General features: G+C 43.4%; 1 long non-coding RNA gene and 1 pseudogene across 1 annotated transcript; both read right to left on the reverse strand.

Moving 5' to 3' along the window:
* Positions 1-218: 218 nt before the first annotated feature.
* On the reverse strand, positions 219-393 carry LOC135535757 (U2 spliceosomal RNA; annotated as a pseudogene).
* A 657-nt stretch (positions 394-1,050) lies between these two features.
* LOC135535756 (uncharacterized) lies at positions 1,051-4,950 on the reverse strand. Its single transcript, XR_010454878.1, has 3 exons — positions 4,813-4,950; positions 4,321-4,472; positions 1,051-1,378 (listed from the first exon to the last, which is right to left on the reverse strand). It is a non-coding gene; the product is annotated as an uncharacterized LOC135535756 (long non-coding RNA).
* Positions 4,951-6,153: the final 1,203 nt, after the last annotated feature.

A 6,153-nucleotide genomic window follows, 5' to 3' on the forward strand; every position in this document is an offset into this window, starting at 1 on the left:
TGTATTGCGCTGTTGAGGAGAGCTTGCAAGTAAGCAGTACGTGACCTAAACTTTTTTCTAAAGATTAACGCACCATTCACATCAGCTCAATATAACGGTGACCGACTTGACCAGCACTGTCAAGCCACAACTGACACTAAGATCAACTGTGTGTGTGACAATGTGACACTACAATATAGACTAAAACGAAACCATGCTTGATTTATATTTACAACGACAGGGGGTGCACCGTTCCTGGAGGTACTGCAATACCAGGTCGATGCGTGGAGTGGACGGTGCAAGCCCCTATTCCATCTCCCTATTCCAAAAATCTATTTAATATATGGTGCCCAGATAGGGGACGTATCAGATATTAAACTGATAAGAACAGATTTTTTCTTTTGGAAAAGTTTTTATTATCAAGATTCCTTTTAAAAACAGCTCATACATATTTGCATATCATTTTTACACATAAAAACGGCAACAAAGCATAAAACACAGCATTTGAAAATTACATTTAAATTTGTTAAAAAGTACATGTTGTTGTGACAATTAAAAACAACCATTTGGGAAAGTACTTTTCATTGTATAAAAATTCAAATCTGTGAAAGCCTTTTAAAATGTGTACAAATGATTTAACAAAGATAAAAATGTTTTAAAACATGAGAAACATGTTAAAAAGTCACTTTGTTAAAAGGCTGTCTTCGGTCCCTTGTACAGGAGCGGGGTGAGTCCTTATCAAACTCGCCTCATCCTGCTCTTCTGAATAGACCATCGTCCCATCTTTCGGGGACCAGAGGAGATCCCTCCCCTAGGCGCCGCAGCGCTGTCAGGCCGTGGCCGCCGGGACCTGGGGTATTGTGGGGGACCCTTCGCCTGGGGTCGAGGCCCCCTTCCTTCCGTACCACCCCAGGGCTTCCGTGGCTACCACGGCCACTGCCTGGGGGGTGGTCTCTACGTTTTTTTGCTACCAGCAGGTTGCGGGAGGACCACAGTGCTTCCTTCAGGCACGTGAGGGTGGGCCAGAACTTGGTGAAGGCCTTCGGTGGAATGGGCCTTCGCCCACCCGTACAGCACGAGCTGAGGTGTTAGGTCCTTCCCTGCTGGCAGACATGAGGTGATCAGGGAGCCTGCTTCCTTCCACAGGTCCCTGGCGGCTCTGCACTCCCAGAGCATGTGCCTCACCGACTCTTCTTGGCCGCAGCCTGGTCGGGGGCACGCGGATGTCCTCGCCATGCCCCCGTGAGTGCATAACGGCCCTGACCGGGAGGATCTCGTGGGCGACCATCCAGGACAGGTCCCGATGCCGATTCAGGAGAGCAGGATGGGCCACGTTGCGCCAAACCGTTGTGGGCTCACCTACAGCGAGCCCGCGCACTGGACACACTGGTTCCCAAACCTGCACAAGAGAGAGAAGAGAGCGGTGTTTTGTTAAGACCGTGACTATTTCTTTTTCTAGTTTAAAATGTCTTAATTTCTGGAGCTGGGCGTAGTGCGGGGGTAGCAGGAAAGAGACTGGGGCTCGCAGGTCGACTGGGATCAGCCTCAGAGTCCTGAGGTAAGATCCCAGCCAGAGTCTTGTTGTTGACCGGGGAGGTGGCAAGAGTCAGATGTAACGTTGTGTAGCGGTTGCCCAGGAACAAGTAGAGGTCAGGCAAGCCTTTCCCCCCCTTGGACCTGGGCCTCTTGACCACCTCCCTCCTCAGCCTCTCCCACTTGCCTCCCCACAGGAAGTAAAAAAGCATCCGATCCAGGTCTAAAATACTCCTTCGAGGGGGGATAAAAACAGAACTGATTAATAAAAGCACAGGTAAAAATCACAGCTTTAATGACTAAAACCTTGCCCTCAAAGTCAGCTGTCCTAGTCCCCAAAAACCTAGTCTCTGTCTTACTGTCCCCAGGATTCCACTCCAGTTACCGCTCCCTCCTACCCCCGGTCAAACTTTACCCCCATAGTACCCTTATGTCTGTCAGTTTTACTGTCAGAGGTAGTCTGGTCAAGTCTGGGTCTGCCCATGGTCCGAAGAATTGGGCCTCTGTCTTGTCTCTGTTCAGTCTACACTTGATCTTAGCCAAAAGGCCAAGAAGCGATACCACAATGGTTTCGGGAGGAATTGGCCGTTCTCCGACACGTCAAATTCGACATTGGTTACACCAAAATTAGCTCTGTATACTATTTTCCCCATAAAAAAATGATTATGCTTTAAATAAATGACGGCATGGATTGCGAGTTGATCAACTTCAGGAATCACCAGGTTTAACTGTTACAAAGTAACACAGTTGAAGGTTCTAAAGTCATGTGGTCATCCGCCCTCCAATCAGAAATGAGAGAATGCGTTAAATTAAAACCATATTGACAGCTAAATTGGAATAATAATATATCACGGGTGGGGGTGGAGGGAAATAATTTGGAGATAATATAGACATAAAATTAGATCTTGTATCAAATATCTCTGGTAGCGTTTCTGCCACAACGGAACTGAAGCAATTGTCCACTTGATGGCGTCAGAGTTCCACCGACCGTTGCTTTTTCCAAGCTGTCCCGTGTGGTACATAAAACTGCATGACTTCAATACATCATCAACGCAAGAAATGTGAGCAATAAAAATAGCCTATGTATTTTTTTCTTTCTGTTGAGCGTTGTATGATAAGGCCATTGTGAGGAGGCCTTCATAAAGTTGCCCTCCTAAATTACTAGAGGACAAACTTCAAAGATGTCCATCCATGGCACTGGACTGCAGTGAGAGCTAGGCCAGAGCGGTCCTGGCCTATGGTCCTGGCTGCCTAAATGTTTCCTCCTCATAATAAAGGTGGCAGTTTTGAGGCTTACTTTTACATTTAGGCTTACTCAGTCACTACAAAAAATGCCATATCATGGTAAAACTCCATTTTGGAAATGAAATGGTTGTGCTTTTTGTATTGTTCTGACTTCATGGGGCTACTGGAATGAATGGGCTGCTTATTCTGTAACATTACTTGATGCTGTGTTTGACTGCTGTCTCCTGGCTCTGTGTTTGACCAGAACGGTCTCTCCTTCAATGCCATGGAATGCACAGGTATTACGGCCGTTGTCCTTTCAGCACCCCGAGTGTAACGGATGTGAAACGGCTAGCTAGTTACTGTTGTTCGCGTTTCAATCGGTGACGTCACATGCTCTGAGACCTTGAAGTAGTGGTTCCCCTTGCTCTGCAAGGGCCGCGGCTTTTGTGGAGCGATGGGTAACGATGCTTCCTGGGTGACTGTTTTTGATGTGTGCAGGGGGTCCCTGGTTCACGCCTGGGTAGGGACGAGGGGACGGATCAAAGTTATACTGTTACATTAATGCTGTTGACCCTGATCACTGGTTATTTTGGATATTTCACTTAGGGGTGTACTCACTTTTGTTGCCAGCGGTTTAGACATTAATGGCTGTGTGTTGAGTTATTTTGAGGGGACAGCAAATTTACACTGTTATACAAGCTGTACACTCACTACTTTACATTGTAGGAAAGTGTCATTTCTTCAGTGTTGTCACATGAAAATATATACTCAAATATTTACAGAAATGTGAGGGGTGTACTTACTCTTGTGTGACATACATACACACACACACACACACACACACACACACACACACACACGTTCATTTGGGGCCACTTAGAAATGTTTGTTTTTGAAAGAAAAAGCAAATTTAGTCCATTAAGGGGATAGCCCCGTTTTTCCAATTTTCGCCTAAAATGACGTACCAAAATCTGCCTGTAGCTCAGGACCTGAAGCAAGGATATGCATATTTTTGATACCATTTGAAAGGAAACACTTTGAAGTTTGTGGAAATGTGAATTGAAAATAGGGGAGTATAATAGATCTGGTAGCAGAAAAGAAAAAAACAACTGTTTGTATTGTTTTGTACCACCATCTTTGAAATGCAACAGAAAGGTCTCAAATCTAGTCGTGACTCTGGTTGTAATTTAGATGGTGTCCACAAGAGGGCAGCAGTGTATGTGCAAAGTTTCAGACTGATAACAGGAAGACTAGGCGTCCTTCACGATTTGCCCAAATGTACCCAAGTGGCCTCCAAGTGGTCAAATTGGTAAATTGATATATTTTCAAGATTATAAAACTATAGAAAACATTCAAAAATGCTAAATACATGCTAAAATGTAAATACAAGTTTACACACTCCCAGGAATGTCAAAACATGTTGGATAATTTGCTTCCCTACATAAAATGTGCTAACAGGAGACCAGACAAGAATGCTGATCCAATGTCTCCAAACACAGAGGTGTTCTCTACCTCCCTCCCTACCCCTCTAACTACCTCCTTCTCTCCCTCCTCCCAGAATGAGAGGTAAAATGTTATCACCTGTAGTATCTCGGGGCTGTTCTCTATGCCCTCCTTCGCCCAGGACGTCCTCAGCAGGAGCGGACCCTGTCCCATTTTCCAGAGTGGAGGACAGACGCATCCCGATTGGTGCTCTTCATAGCGCTGGTTCTACGGCCCGTCTCATCGAATGGCTGCAAGGAGAGATGGGGAACACCTCATAAATATGACCAGAATGAACTTAGGTCGAATCCAAAATGGCACCCTATTCCACAATATAAAGATAAGAGTACCATTACAGACAGTCTCTTTCCTCACCCCCAGCCCCTATCCAAACACATAGGTGAAATATTTAAGATAATGACCAAGTTAGCAGCCAACACTGATCTAATTTCATAAGGTACACAAAGTTTTAAAAAATGTCATTAAAATAACAAAATGTACACATTATTTACAATGACTGTACTTACAACACACCCTAAACACAAGATTTTTCTGCTGGTCCCAAGTCTCTTTCTGCTGTAAAGCACTTACCATCCTCTACTTGTAGGCTGGCTGGGTATTCACACCTCTTGATGGCCGGGCGGGGTTTGTTGTGGAGCCAGAGAGAGCAGCAGTCAGACTAAGTGGGGGATGGAGGACTTGAATGTGGTCTCTTTGTAGTCAGTCTGAATCACTAAAGCAAAAATTTGTAAGAACTCAAGTTGATTACTTATTATATTGAACCTTTATTTTTAGCAATACATCAAATATACAACACATCTATAAACATATTATATTATTACCACTTATTACCACTACCATTATTAAAACTAAAAAAGAGTTGTACTTTTATACTGAACCTTTATTTTAGCAATACATCAAATATACAACAGCACATATATAAACATATATTATATTGAGTGGAGAACACTGTGGTGAAGGTTGTGTACCAATATATTTACTTTTCAAAATGAACCTTTATTTAAATTAGGCAAGTCAGTACAAATAATTATTTACAATGATGCCTACCCCGCCAAACCCGGTCCCTATGGGACTCCCAATCACGGCCGGATGTGATGCAGCCTGGAATGGAACCAGGTACTGCAGTGTGTTAGACGACCTGTGCCAGTCAGGTGCCCAACGTGTATTGTATGTTGACTTTGACAGTTTTTTAAATTTATTTGACCTTTATTTAACGAGGCAAGTCAGTTAAGAACAAATTCTTATTGTCAATGACGGCCTAGGAACAGTGGGTTAACTGCCTGTTCAGGGGCAGAACGACAGATTTGTACCTTGTCAGCTCGGGATTCGAACTTGCAACCTTTCGGTTACTAGTCCAATGCTCCACATGTTGTGGCTTTAGGATTTACTATATAAAAGAATATAAATAGAAAGACTTGTATTTCACTTACCAGTCTAATGTAACGTCAACATCCTCTCCTTTAGCTGTTGTCTATTACCTTTTTTTATTACCAGTCTATTACCTTTTAACGTCTAATGTAAGTCAACATCCTCTCCTTTAGCTGTTGTCTATTACCTTTTATTACCAGTCTAATGTCACGTCAGCTGTTGTCTATTACCTTTTTTATTACCAGTCTAATACTCTCCTTTAACTGTTGTCTATTACCTTTTATTACCAGTCTAAATGTCCATTAGCTGTTGTCTATTACCTTTTATTACCAGCATCCTCTCCTTTAGCTGTTGTCTATTACCTTTTATTACCAGTCTAATGTCACGTCAGCATCCTCTCTAGCTGTTGTCTATTACCTTTTATTACCAGTCTAATGTAACGTCAGCATCCTCTCCTTCAGCTGTTGTCTATTACCTTTTATTACCAATCTAATGTCACGTCAGCATCCTCTCCTTTAGCTGTTGTCTATTACCTTTTATTAC

This window comes from Oncorhynchus masou, unplaced genomic scaffold (assembly GCF_036934945.1).
Source record: "Oncorhynchus masou masou isolate Uvic2021 unplaced genomic scaffold, UVic_Omas_1.1 unplaced_scaffold_5107, whole genome shotgun sequence".
Taxonomy (NCBI): Eukaryota; Metazoa; Chordata; class Actinopteri; order Salmoniformes; family Salmonidae; genus Oncorhynchus; species Oncorhynchus masou.